The sequence below is a fragment of the Aquarana catesbeiana genome, linkage group LG05, assembly GCF_042186555.1.
Source record: "Aquarana catesbeiana isolate 2022-GZ linkage group LG05, ASM4218655v1, whole genome shotgun sequence".
In the NCBI taxonomy this organism is placed as follows: Eukaryota; Metazoa; Chordata; class Amphibia; order Anura; family Ranidae; genus Aquarana; species Aquarana catesbeiana.
In genome coordinates, this window is record NC_133328.1 from 316,131,419 (window position 1) to 316,146,198 (window position 14,780).

At 44.9% G+C, this 14,780-nt stretch overlaps 1 protein-coding gene and 1 long non-coding RNA gene across 2 annotated transcripts in view; one reads left to right on the plus strand and one right to left on the minus strand.

Annotated features, from left to right (window-relative positions):
* The window catches only part of LOC141144816 (uncharacterized), a 238,371-nt gene that overhangs the window by 217,567 nt on the left and 6,024 nt on the right, over positions 1 to 14,780 (minus strand). The window contains exon 2 of the long non-coding RNA XR_012244468.1: positions 13,515 to 13,683. This is a non-coding gene — a long non-coding RNA (uncharacterized lncRNA). The remainder of the gene's footprint in view (positions 1 to 13,514; positions 13,684 to 14,780) is intronic.
* The window catches only part of RETREG1 (reticulophagy regulator 1), a 214,171-nt gene that overhangs the window by 114,559 nt on the left and 84,832 nt on the right, over positions 1 to 14,780 (plus strand). The window lies entirely within an intron of this gene.

A 14,780-nucleotide genomic window follows, 5' to 3' on the forward strand; every position in this document is an offset into this window, starting at 1 on the left:
CAGTAGGGTTGGTGTCACCTGGTGCGGTAAAACATGGTGTCACTCCCCCCGTGTATCCTGCCCAGCGTCCTGCAGGCAGGGCACGGTCACGGGGCGCACTCCAAACCGGTCCCTGTAAATGATAGTATAGGGAAGTATAGTGGCAGGTTAGGGTAGTATAAGGTGGTATAGTGGCAGGCTAGGGTGGTGTAGTGGCAGGTTGGGGTGGTGTAGTGGCAGGTTGGGGTGGTATAGGGCAAGTTAGGGTAATATAGGGCAGTTTTTGGGTGGTATAGGGCAAGTTGGGGTGGTATAGGGCAGTGTAGGGTGATATGGGGCAGGTTGGGGTAGTATAGGGCAGGTTGGGTTAGTATAGGGCAGGTTATGCAGTGACAGTTTGCAGTAGCTTATTACATAGCTGCAGATGAAGACACTTGAGGCTGTTGTGTCCTTGCCTCTTTCTCCTCCTTCAGCCGCAGGATCAGCTAGAGTAAAAAAGTGTGTGGGAGGAGTGGAGGAGGCAGCCACACCCCCAGCTCCACCCACCTACCCCGGCTAAAGGTGATATTGAAGATCCGAGGGTTAGCTTCACTGACTGGGGAGTGTTACAGGCGGCGGCCCCGGTGTCACCCCACTGGCAGGTGTCATCCAGTGCGGGCCGCACCCCCCGTCCCCCCATAGCGACGCCACTGTGGCACAGTGTAATTATGCATTACTCATACCCGAGGGGCCACTGGAGAAACTGAAAATCACTGTAGTAGTTGGCGCTACTACAATGATAGCTGCGATTTTCCAGGTCCTGCTCAGGTTCTGTGCAAGGGGCATTTTCTGCTCACAGGACCTGGGGAGGTCACTTGCTTGGAACCACCACCATTCACAGAACCCCTTGTATTTTTAAATGAATGCAAGGCATTCTCTAATTGGATGAGGTGGGGAGGAGTGGTGGTGACATCACAGTAAGCAGGACCCGTAATATGGTAACGATCACTACTAAAGTGATTTTCAGCTTCTCCAATGGCCCACCAGGTATGAGTAAGGCCTCTCATGTACACTGCTGCTCCTTAATGTAAGTTTAGGAGCTTTTGGCATTTTATTGCCAAAGCCCCTGAACTGAACTCAGCCCAATAAAAGCCTATGTGTCGATGTACACAAAGGCTTTTATCAGAGTTTAGGAGCAGCAGAGTATAGGGCCAGTTAAATGTCCCTCCCCTGAATGCAGAAGAATCCCGTTCAGGGGAGGAATGTTTTAGCAAAAAAAATGCAAGTGCTGTTGTTTAGTGTTTTTCTGCTGCAGGGCCGTAGATATTTTTTTTGTTCGGGGGGGGGGTCAGCAGCAGGTATTAAGTAAAATTCTTTTTAAACAAAACAAATTGCGCCAAATTCATAAAGATTGGAAAAAAGGAAAAATTATGTGTTGCTCATAGTAAGCAATCACATTCCTAATTCTATTTTTTCAGATCCTCTTGAAAACTGAACTTGATTTCAGTTTTCCTTCTTACAGTTTTTATGAACATTTCCCAGTGTGGTTGGCTATTGTCCAGTCTAAGGCCTGGTACACACTTCCCACTGGGCTGAATGAAAAAAAACCTGACAGATCGCTATACTAACACACGAGGTGTTAGTACAGCAATCTCTCCCGCTGGGCTATTGTGTTTTGACAGGGGGACGCCCCCCCCCAACCAGAACACAGCGGTCAGTGGGAGGGGCTTAGGGGCCGTTGTTAAACAAAACCAGGGCTTCCTTGTACCTATAAAATATGCTGAGGCTGAGTCTTCCATAATTGCTGTTGTGTTAGGCCCTGACTGTTCACATGTAGCAATTTGGGATTGTGGGTAGAATATTGCTGCGATTCTGCACCCGCGCCCCAATTCCAAATCACACTGCAATGCTGGCAAAATGCAGCACATGTGTTTGTGTTCCAGTCATTTTTAGTAGCACCAAAACACGGTGTGGTTTTGGATGATTGTTGTGTGATAAATCGATCAACAATCAAAGCAAAACCACACTACATTTTGGTGCCAGTAAAAAGAGGATGATTAAACAGAACCACCCCTTGACCACCTATCTCTAAATGAACATAGCAGCTGCATCGTTGACTACACATTGCCGTGACATCAATGCTTAGTTTCACAGTGCCGCAAACCCGACATGTCAAGTTTCACAAGCGTCACCATTAAACTTGTCCATTGAAGTCACAGTTGCAGCAGCCACAAGCCAAATGCACAGATAGCCAGAGACTGCAGATGGCCTACATGAGATAAACAGAGACTGCGGATGGCCTTCATGAGATAACCAAAGACTGGGGATGGACTACAGGAGATAACCAAAGACTGGGGATGGACTACAGGAGATAACCAAAGACTGGGGATGGACTACAGGAGATAACCAAAGACTGGGGATGGACTACAGGAGATAACCAAAGACTGGGGATGGACTACAGGAGATAACCAGAGACTGCGGATAGATTACAAGAGATAACCAGAGACTGTGGATAGATTACAGGAGATAACCAGAGACTGCGGATAGATTACAGGGGATAACCAGAGACTGTGGACACAATGTACTACAGGAGATAACCAGAGACTGCGGAAAGATTACAGGAGATAACCAGAGGTCTGGGGACGGGCCCCTCAGAGGTCTAAGGCTCTCAGTTCTTCCACTCGGTTTCTCTGCTCCGAGCCTATACAGGCTGCATGGGGCAGGGTCCGAGCATCAGTGGAGCTCACTTATGCTCTGTGACAGCACGCCAGTGTAACAGCACGCCAGGCACATATCAGTGTAGCTAAATCAGTGGCAAATGCGGAGGCCGGTGCCACTAGTTAAAGGCGGCATGCATAAAAAATTACTACTTCTGCACTGATGCTCGGGGGGGGGGTGTCTACCCCCCCAAAATTCCCCCTTATCTACATCCCTGTTCTGCTGCCAGGAGAGTTACGTTTAGGGGATGGCCAGTGTACATGTAGCCTTATGCATACTTACAATGTGCCAAGCTGGACCAATGTAACTATGCAATACAGATCATGCCTGAAGTTCAGCTTTAACAAATGTAACATATACGCTGTATGTTACCATTTATCCACATTATGGGGCTTGGTGGTTATTTCAAATGTATTAAAAAAGAAATAACCAGTATATATTGTAAAAGTGAAAGGCAGGTTAAAGGAATTAGATAATGTGAATGGAAAACAGTAATATCCAGAACAGAAGAGATGGTGATTTAAATGCATTTTGTATTGAGCTCACAAAAGAAACACTAAACACAAGATTGTATTACTCTAGTTAGTAAATAATCTTTTGTGAGCAGATAAATAATTAAGTCCTATAAGCTTGGTTACATACTATAACACAAACATACTTTCTGTGTAAAGTGTTGCAAGTATGTTAGTGGCTGGACATTATGTCCTTCTATTCTCAGAAGCTGCTTCTCTCCCAAACCAGAAAGTGACATCAGATGGGAGGTCACTTGACAAACATTGAAAACAAAGCCACTGATTTTGCTGTGTCACTTCTACCATGTTTTTAAAATGACTTGTACATGGAACATCAAAAATCTCTAAAAATCCCTTTATGAACTGATATTCTATTTGGATAGAATATTAAATAGGTTAATATTTGATTTAAAATGTGTTAGCTAAAGTTAAACAACCCTTTAGTACACACAAGCATAAATGTTGAACCTTTTTAAATTGGTACTGCCATGCGACCTAGTCTAGATGGCAGCAGGGTATGAAGCAATATTGAGGTACTCGATGAGCTATCATCATCCTTGTATTCATCCCTGTCTCTCCTAGCTCTTACATCCAGATGTCTTGTCCCTTTAGCACCAAGCCTAAAAATTGGAAGCAGCAGATCGCTGACAAGTTGGAACACTTTGAATGCTCAGCTCCCCAGGACTGTGGCCTCATGGCATACAGACAGCCATAGTAGCTTTATCTGACATAGTTTCACATGATACTACAGATGGGTCTGGTGTCCCTGAACCTAAATCTATTTTTAAAGAACAGCTATCGCCAAAAAAATTCTATTATGAATAATGTACATCTAATGATAGTGTGACGGGAGTCACTTTGGGCGGGGGGGCCTTCTGAGCTTGAAGTCGGCAAGTCTGACCTGGAATGAGACATCTGAGTCATCCAGGTGGCCAATTAACGTGATGTGTATAGTATATGTTGGTTGTTGTAATTATTTTCCTGTGTATAGGTTGTATTGTTAGGGTAATATGATCAGCAAGGGGGATGTTCTCCTGAGTGATATATATTCTGTGTTCGTTGGTCAAATAAACATTCCATGTTCATACAAGCTATTGTCAGCTAGTGTTGTACGATCTGCTATAATATCTGATCTCTGATGTTCAGACTGGAGGAGTCTGTATACTGACGGAAGCACTCAAGTGGAGTGTGGGAAGCGCTTCCGTTTCATAGGTGGCAAGCAATGTGCTTTGCCTGCCATACCCACAGCTGTGGACGAGGAGGTCTTATGGCGGATGCAGCAAGTACTGACTGACCTCGACGATCCTGTTTCTGCATGGGACGATCTTGGATGGAGGAATGCATCTGTCCAGCAGCTGGGTAAAAGTACAGGAGTTGGAGCAGCCGACTCAACTTCCCATTTGCAGATCCAGGGCTCGGGGAGAAGAGGAAGTCGTCCTCATTCCCCAGCCACAGATCACAGAATGTATGGATTTAATAGACTTTTCTGTAGAGGAGGAACCACCTAGCGAACCTCCTAGCGAACAGAAGGTCCAAGACCTCTTCCCCACACCCGCAACAGTTCCGGCAGGCCCAGGCTGAGAAGGTGGTGGTCACTCCCCAACAGCAGAGTAGGGACTCGGGAGTGACAGAAGTCATCCTCGCCCCATGACGGGAGTCTGGGAGATGAAGCAACTGGCTTATCTCTGCAGCAGCAGATCCACAGTCTGGGAGTGGAGGAAGCCGGCCACCCTCCCCAACAGTTAGCCGGAGCAGATGATGTGGAGTCCCCAGCAGAAGTGCTGGCTTTTGGGGGACTGGATCTACAGACTAACTTCGGAGTTAATCCGTCAGGGTGTCTCCTCCTGTGTTAGTCTGCTGTCGAAAGGGAAGAGAAGTGACGGTAGTTACTTTGGTCGGGGGGGAGGGGCGGTGGAACCCAGCTTCTCTTGGAGAGGTTGGGAAACCCTTGTTTCAGCTCCCCATGCCCCTCTTATGTCTAAGTCACCGTGTGTTTATTAGGGGAACAGTGTGACCGAAAAAAGGTTGAACAATTACTTAATGGACACAAGAGTGTGGTTTGGAACAATAATATTTATCAACAATATCTCCCAGGAAATATATAAAGACTATTCCTGTTTTTTTTTATTCTGAACTATACATGTTCATTGAAAGAGCTGGTCACATTGTCCTCTGTTCAATGTAGGAGTCAGACAGTCTGCTACTGAGGTCTCCTGCTAGTGTCTGAAGGTGTTCTGTGTTTATACTTATGATTATGTGTATTGTACCTTCTGAGCTTGAAGTCGGCAAGTATGACCTGAATGAGACATCTGAGTCATCCAGTTGGATAATTAATGTAATGTTTATAGTATATGTCGGTTGTTATATTCCTTTGTACAGGTTGTATTGTTGGGGTAACATAGCTCCCAACTGTCCCTGATTTCGAGGGACTGTCCCTGATTTGGAGCAATGTCGCTCTGTCCCTCATTCCTTCTCATTTGTCCCTTATTTTGGTCTGATCTATATAGTTGTATATAAAATGCACCTTTTATCTATCAGAAAGTGTTTTCCAGTGCTAAATCTTTCATCTGATTTCAAAATTGCTGCATTTGTAAATTACAAAAGCCAGTATAAAGAAATAGTAGTGGTAAAAAAAGCACTTGTGGGTTTAACAAATCTTGTTTTTTTGTACAATTCCCCTTTAAGGGGGTGTGGCAAGGGGTGTATCCTATGCCTGCATACTTTTGCTGAAAGGTGTCTCTCATTCCCATCTCAAAAAGTTGGGAGGTATGGGGTAATATGATCGGGAGGGGGGTCCTCCTGCGTGGTATATATTCTGTGTTAGTTATTCAAATAAACGTTCCATGTTCATACAAGCTTTTGTCGACTAGTGTCGACTAGCTCAGTGGCGTCACTAGGGTTGGTGTCACCCTGTTCAGAAAAAATAGGTGTTAGACACATCCACTAACTATAGACCCCCCACTAAGTACAGACCCCCCTCCCTCAGTACAGACACTCTCTCAGTGCAGACTCCCCACAGTACAGACCCCCCTCCATTAATATAGACACCTCCACAGTAGAGGGACCCTCTATCAGTATAGACACCCCTCAGTGCAGAACCCACTCCATCAGTATAGACACCCCTCAATGCAGACCCCACTCCATCAGTATAGACACCCCTCAGTGCAGAGTTCCCTCCATCATTATAGAAACCCCCAGTGCAGGCCCCCCTCAGTGCAGACCCCCCTCCATCAGTACAGACTCCCCTCCAGTGTAGATCCCTCTCCATCAGTATAGACCCCCCTAAATGCAAACCTCCTCTAGTGCAGACCCCCCTCCATCAGTATAGACCCCCCTCAGTGCAGACCCCCTCCATCAGTATAGACCCCCTTCCATCAGTATAGACCCCCTCAGTGCAGACCCCCTCTATTAGTATAGACCCCCCTCAGTGCAGACCCCCTCCATCAGTATAGACTCAATCAGTATAGACCCCCCTCAGTGCAGACCCCCCTCTATCAGTATAGACCCCCTTCAGAACGTCTGGTAGTAGATTCCCCTCTCCCTTCCCATAGCGCCCCCCCCAGCACATGGCCATCTGCATTACAATACACTATACAGACCTCAGAACAGTGCGAGATAGGCACAGCGGGGTGTCCCTTGGACTCCTCCTCCTGTGTAGATGTAAACAGAGAGGAGGGGGAGGCGGATTCGGTCCGGTCAGCTCTGCTGAGGGACACAGCCGGCTAGACACAGATCAGTGTAGGGGTACGGACCGTGCAGGTTTAGCGGTGCCGCTGCCCACAGGTGTCGCCCCTCCTGCGGGTGTCACCTGGGTGCGGCCCAAACCCCCCCCCGCCCCCCTAGTGATGCCACTGAGGAGGCTGTATACTGACGGAAGCACTCAAGCGGAGTGTGGGAAGCGGTTCCATTACAGATAGTATTCAAAAGCTTTAAACCGTGTGATTGAAAGCACCCCTGGTAGTGTCTGTCACAACCCCTGCTTTTATATGTAGAAAAAATATATATAACAAAACAAAAAAAATTTTTTAAAAATATACCGAATATTATATTTTTATAATTATAGCCATTGTACAGGATGCCGGGAGATGTGTCCAGGATGAAAGGTATACTTCCCCACTATTTGGGTTGTTTGGCTTACATGCACTTTTAGTATTCAGGGGTTCTCACCAATGCAGGTGAATTACCGTATTCTTAGGATTGGTAAGTTCTCATCTGGCACCCGAAATACAGAGACTCGTAGAAACTTCTTGGTGGGAAAGAGCCTCCAAACCCTGGTTACAGGCAATTTGGTCCTGAAGGGGTTAATCTACCTGGAAGGGAGTCTTGAAAAGTAGCAGGAAGGAATCAGCACATGTCTGTAAGGTAATGTGGAATGCTTAACAGCTCTTAGGAGGTGTGGACTTTCTGAAGACTAAGGCTGGGTTCACACCGCAGCACGCTCCGGCTCACAGCAGGAGTCTGTTGCCTCTCCATTCATCGTTTCAGGTCCCATTTCAGCCCGAATTTTGGGCTGAATTTGGACCTGAATCGGACCAAAAGACGCACAGGACTCCTGTGCAATTCGCACCGGAGCCACTGCTGAGATGTGTGAACCAGCTCTATAGAGAGACAGTCACATTCTCCTGCTATGAGAATTGGATGCCGGGAAACCCACATCCAATTCACAATAGTCTGAACCCAGCCTGGTTTTTCTGAGCTTCCTGCAGCTTGTGTGGCACCCTAAGGCCTCTTTCACACTCGCGCAATTTTACCGCAATTTCGCGGCCGCTATTTTGCCGCGATTCGGGAGCAGTACTACTTTGTACAACTTTTCCACAACTTTGGCATTAATCATTCTCAGCTTGTGCTTACAAAGTAGTGCTGAAATCGTGTCTATATTATTCAGGTACAATTTGCATGCTACTTGAGGGTTTAACATTGAGGTCTATGGAGTACAAATCGTATGGAAGTTGGACCAAAGTAGTGCAGGGACTATTTTAAAGTCGGCACGACTTAAAGTTGGGCCAATATGCATGGTAGTCATTGAAAATCATGGAGAATGACTTGTCATACGATTTTACAGTACAAAATCGTGGGACAAGTCGTATAAGTGTGAAAGGGGCCTAAGGCAGACTGGAACGCAAAACCCCAGTGTGGGACTGGAAGTGAGCTGTAATATTGTTTTCATGTCAGAATTGTCGACTGGCTGGCTGTTTTTGTTTGCTTGTTTTGAAAGACCAATAAAGAACTCTACTTTTACAAGCGGCTGGCTGGTAATCCAGAGTTTTCATATTACACCATTATTATACAACTTTGCAGATAGCTGGCCTTTAATCACTTGCCGCCTGTCCACATAGGTTTACTGCAAGAAGGCGACAGCTACAGGCAGGGCCGCTGTTAAAAGTCACGGGACCCTAGCAAAAATTTCCACTTGCAAAAATTTCAAAACGAAAATCTAGCACAAATCTCCCTCACCCCAAAAAATCACCTGCCTAGCACATATCCTCAAACTTTCTATCCTAGCACAAATCCTCTCCCCCAAATCCCCCCTGCCAGCACAAATCCCCCTCAAACCCTTCTATTATCCCAAATTCCCCCACTTCCTCCTGACACAAAATCCCCCCATCTCCCCTCCCAGCACAAATGTTCTTTCTTTAATCTCCCTCTTAGGAAAAATTCCCACAACCCCCTCTACATTACCCTTCCCAGCACTAATTCTTCCTCCCTACCCAAATCCCCCCTCCCCAGTACTAATCCTTATCCCCTCTCCTGGTTCAACCCCCCCACCCCCAAGCCCTCCTCCTAGCACATATCCCCCCCACATTCTTCCTCCTTGCACATATTCCCCCTCTCCACATCCCCATTACATTTGCCAACACAGATAACCAGGAGAAGGTGCGCTGTGTTTTTGCTCTCCCCTTCTGTCAGAGGGGCGTTAATATTCTATACAGTGTATGAGACCGGATCGCTCTTACTGTAGATCTCATCCCACTGTATACACACACCGCCCCCTATCTCCTCCAAGGGCTGCTCACCTCCCGGTAGCAGCAACTGTGGATAGGGGCGGTGTGTGTATACAATGCAATGAGATCTACAGTAAGAGCGATCTGGTTTCATGTACTGTAAAGACCAGCGCTCTTCTGACAGGAGGGGAGAGCAGAACACAGCGCACCTCCTGCTGGCTCTTCTTCTCTCACCGCTTCAGCCTCCAGGTCGCTGTCTCCTCGTCCCGGCTGTGAGTGCGGGCACGGGGGCGGGGGAAGGAGCTCAGGGGGGGCAGAACTGTAATCTGGGTGGGCACAGCACAACCCACCCCAGCACCCCTTAAATCCGTCCCTCCAGTTCTCACCCAGCAGCTAAAAGCTGTCAGGGGGGGAGGGGAAGAAACCGGCTTTCAGTTGCTGGGTGAGAGACGCTGTCATCCGTTCTCTGCTCCACTGATCCTCCTGCTCTCCGGGCCCCCCTGCATCCAATTCGCATGACAGGTGATTGTGACCAGCTCTCAATGGAGGTGGTTCACATATCTCTGTGGCGGCTGCGATGCGGCTTGCACAGGAGTCCTGTGTGTCTCTGGCTCAGTTCCAGGTCCGAATTCAGGCAAAAATGAAACGGAGAACAGGGACGCACCGGACCCCTGCTGTGAGCCGCATCCGACATCAGTGTGAACCCAGCCTAAATCTTGATACTGCATTGTGCCTGAACAAAAGCAACTCTGTTGTAGAATTAAAGTGGAACTATGGGCAAAGCAGGAAAAAAATCTACAGTAAAATTAATCAAATCCCATAAATCCCTCTTTTTGTTTGCCAATACAAGCAAAGTGCTACTACGAACTTCCAAAAAAAAAATCTTACATTATTTTTTAATTTCCTTCTATGAAGCAACCATGCATTCACACACTTCCTGGACTGGCTGTAGTTTCTGCGTGCATTTGCAGTGTCCTTTGAGAACACAGCTTGACGCATGAGGTATGACATCATGTGGTACAATTCCTTAGCTATGCAATGCCTTCCCCTCCTATACCAAGCACTGGGTTCCAACAACATGCCCACATATAAAGCCCCAGTATGAGGAATTGGGGCCAAAATGCTGGGAAATTTAGTTTTCCCCATATGCTTAGAGGACTTCCAGAATGCAACATGAAATGCAGCTGAAACCTACCTATCTCACTCTTTAGATTTAGGTGGTAGGAGGGCTAGCCGGTCATTTGAAATGCAGTTTTCTCTGCCTCTACAAAGGTGAGGCACATTTTAAACATGGAATCAATGTTAATGTAGCTTAGCACAGTTAATGCCGAAGTCATATGCTTTACAGAATAATTGACCTCAATTATACTTTCAATTCCCCTAAAAGATGTCCATACAAGAAAGAGAGAGTGAATACTCATCTTATGCACTGCCCACATTGCCAAACTCCAATTTGATAAGAAATCTTCCACTTTAGAGTCTACCTAAAAACTGACACCTCCAGGAGTTTTGAATAGTTGGTGCACTTAGTGGTTCTTTATGCCCAGCTCCACACCACTACAGGACACATTTAGGATGTGGAGGTCAGCGTGAGGAATCACTGAGTACAGCAGGGGACCAGGAGATGGCCGCTCCAGGAAGTGTCAGTTGCTGCACAAAATTCAAGTGGTTATTTCTATTCAGCAGAGCTGCATTTGGCAGCACAAACAGCAGGAGAGGTGGGTACGTACTCTTCACATTTTTAGGGATATTTTTTTTTTCATAATAGGGTTGCTTTAACCACTTCCCGCTCGCCCACGTCATATGACGCCCTGGGCTTTGGGCGGGTATATCTGAATGATGCCTGTAGTTACAGACATCATTCAGATATTGCCGGTTTCAACCGGCGAATCTCTACACCATAGGAATGATCATAGCGGCCGTTCCGCCGCTTGATCGTTCCTATGGGAGGCGAGAGGGGACGTCCCCCCCCCTCCCGCCGCCCTCCGGTGCTTGCTCCGACTCACCGTTACGATCGGTGAGGCGGAGAGCGGATCCGCTGGCGCCGGATGTAGATCATAGAGATTTCGGGCGGACCAGATGGTCGCCGGAGCCTCTATGATCATCGGATGTTATAACGTCACGCCCGGCCTCTCCATTCAAAAAAACGGCGCCGCTTCGGCTGGGAAGCGGTGATCGTTTTATTTATTTTTTTATTTTTTTTTTTATTTCAGGCTTCCCAGCCTAGTGGTGAGATATGGGGTCTTATTGACCCCATATCTCACTATTAAGAGGACCTGTCATGTTATATTCCTATTACAAGGGATGTTTACATTCCTTGTAATAGGAATAAAAGTGATCAAAAATGTTTTTTTTCAAAAAAGTGTCAAAATAAAAAAAACAAAATATAATTATCAATTAAAAAAAAAAAAAAATTTTAAAGCGCTGCTGTCCCCGTGTGCTCGCACGCAGAAGCGAACGCATACGTAAGTCCCGCCCACATATAAAAACGGTGTTCAAACCATACATGTGAGGTATCGCCACGAACGTTGGAGCGAGAGCAATCATTTTGTCACTAGACCTCCTCTGTAACTCAAAACATGTAACCAGTAAAAAAATTTCAAGCGTCGCCTATGGGGATTTTTAAGTACCGAACATTGGCGCCATTCTACGAGCGTGTGCAATTTTGAAGCGTGACATGTTAGGTATCTATTTACTCGGCGTAACTTCATCTTTCACAATATGCAAAAACATTGGGCTAACTTTACTGTTTTGTTTTTTTTTAAAACACAAAACCTGTTTTTTTCCCCAAAAAAACACGTTCAAAAAATTCCTGCGCAAATACCGTGTGAGATAAAAAGTTACAACAACCGCCATTGTATTCTCTAGGGTCTTTGCTAAAAAAACATATAATGTTTGGGGGTTCTATGTAATTTTCTAGCAAAAAAATGATGATTTTTACATGTAGGAGAGAAGTGTCAGAATTGGCCTGGTAAGGAAGTGGTTAAACCAGGTACAGGGGGTCCCCGGGTTACAAACAAGATAGGGACTGTAGGTTTGTTCTTAAGTTGAATCTGTTTGTAAGTCGGAACAGCTACATTTTTTAAGTGTAGCTCCAGCCAAAAAAACAATTTTTAAGCTTTGTGGATAGCACAGGGAAGGGTTAACACCCCTGTAACATTTGTTTTGCTGTCTGTGCTCCTCTTCAGAAGATTTCACCTCACTTTCTGTCCCAATGACAATTGGATTTTGAAAATTTTGGGTTGTTGTGGAAACAAGCCTTGGTGATAAAGCATCAGTGGAGGTACCTTTTCCCCATAATAGCTCTTACAGGAGTGAATTTCCCTTCCTAGGGGTAGATTTCCTCTCACTTCCTGTTGTCACCCTCCGTTTGTAAGTAGGAGTCGTTTGTAAGTCGGATGTTTGTAACTAGGGGACCCCCTGTAATGACAAAGAAAACAGGTTATTTTATTTGACTTTAAATAACATATGAATGTCAAAATGCATTTTTCAATTTTTTTTTGTTTTTTGGGTTATTTATCTTACCTTTAATCAAAGTATGCAGAAATAATAGAAAAAAACTAATAATGAAGTGTTGATTTTAGTAGTGTGAGTGTACTTTTTCTTTTCATTGTTCCTTATTTCTGTGTACCAAAGTGTTTGCTCACTGTATCACAGTTAATGTATTACCTCTTAGATAGGAGTGTAAACACCCGCCAATAGTAAGGATATTAAATATGTGCCTGCACTAACAAAAAAGTTCTTAAAGTGTGTTTCTATTTTTGTTTCAAGGCAAGAAACCATTGCAGGCAAAGGGGACTCAAGGTGTTGCATTGTTTCTTTTTCCCTTGCATTGCAATGGAGTGTTAGTAAAAAAAATCCTTTTCCACTGAATTACAACCTGCCCTTTTGGGAAGCCCAGGACACGTCTCTAGTAATGGCGGCAGGGATGGTGACATCAGTATGTCGCTGCAGTCATTGCATCCAAAATGCTGCAATAGTTGTGCCCATGTTGAAGGATTTCACTGCCAGATACAGGAAGTCCCTGGTCTGCATAGTAGTGGTGGGTTCATTTGTCAGTGGTGGCAAGGGGGATAGGTTCATTGACAGGTGAGTGGAGGATTGGTGTGTATCTTAAACTGATAATCAGTTTATCATAGAGGACAGAGATAGTAGCAGGACCAACATTTAAAAGGCAAGACATTGAAAGTATAAGAACACTCATAAAATAAAATAAAAATGTGCTTTTAAAGTAGATCTATGATGAAATTAAAGTTGAAGTTCAGAATAAGCAAATATTGTCTAAATACAAGAAACATGTAATTTTACTTGAGTCCCAATGTGCTTTGTGTATTTTTTCCATATCTGTGCAATAATCCAGTGTGAAACAACTCCGACATTTTACCTCTGTGTAGAAGTTTCTTGTAGCAAAGACAGGTCACTGCTGCTCACTCTCCCAGTGCAGAGTAACTGGCCTTATATCCATGCACCCCGTTGAAAGGAATTCTGGTTCTGGACGACCACCCTTGGTTAACTTCAGCAGACCAAAGTGACCCCTGGTATCGTGAGAGACCCTATGAAACATGTGAAACAAGATGTAAATTCAAAGGATATCTGTCTTTAATGAGAATAAATGTAGCTTATATGGAGTATAGATCAAAGGAGGGGGGTGGTTAGTTGAATGCCTAGTGTCTAGGGTTAAACCAGTTTGTTAATTTGATGTGTATCTATAAACAGTTAGACAAGACACCTGGTCATTAGTCACATATCTTAGCTGATTGCCTAAGGCTTGACCACACAGATGAGATGGGAGGGGGGATGTTGCTATAAAAACATTCCTACACACTCATACACAAACAGAAACCTACACAATAAGGACGAAATGGCAGGGTATACACAAAATGAAGTCATGATGGTTCATTCATATTATTACACCCATCCCACCCCCATAGTTTTTTTGCAAGCCGCCTGTAGTGGGAGCAGAAAAAGAGAACTCCATAGCAAAGTAAGTGATGTACGCTTTTAATAAAATCAAAGTCAAATACACTCATAAAAACAGACGCACTGGGAATGTTAAAAAGAAAAGCCAAGATGCACGCACACCAAACAAAAGATAACGGGTATAGCAAGGTCCACTGCAAAATTAAAGGATACTCCCGGACCACTCGCCAAATAAGGTGTTGTCACCATAACCTTAACAGCAGCATACAACTAATCCCAATGGTAGTCACTGGGGAAACAAAGAGGTTACTTTAACAAAGGGCAATGCTGGAGGAGTATCTAATCAAAAAAATATATTTTATTGATATCAAACAATAAAACCACAAAAGTGCAATACTTGTACTCAGATTAGCAGTTTTGCAGTGTCATTAGTATAAATAACAACACTATAATAAAGTGCATTACAAATATACATAAGACAAGGACACACATGTAACATAACAACACATATACTTTAAAACTGGACGTCCAGACGCCTAATCATAATGCACAGAAGGGATGTCATGCGATAATTGTCTCATATGTGGAATTAAGTATGCTTGCTGTGAATGCAAAAATATATATATATTGTGACGGTATTGGCACTGTGGATCATTGAAGGTGGGGGCATATAGTATCAAAATGGAAGAAAGGTTAAAACCCCTGTTCAGCGGGACGGGGGCTGCATGTG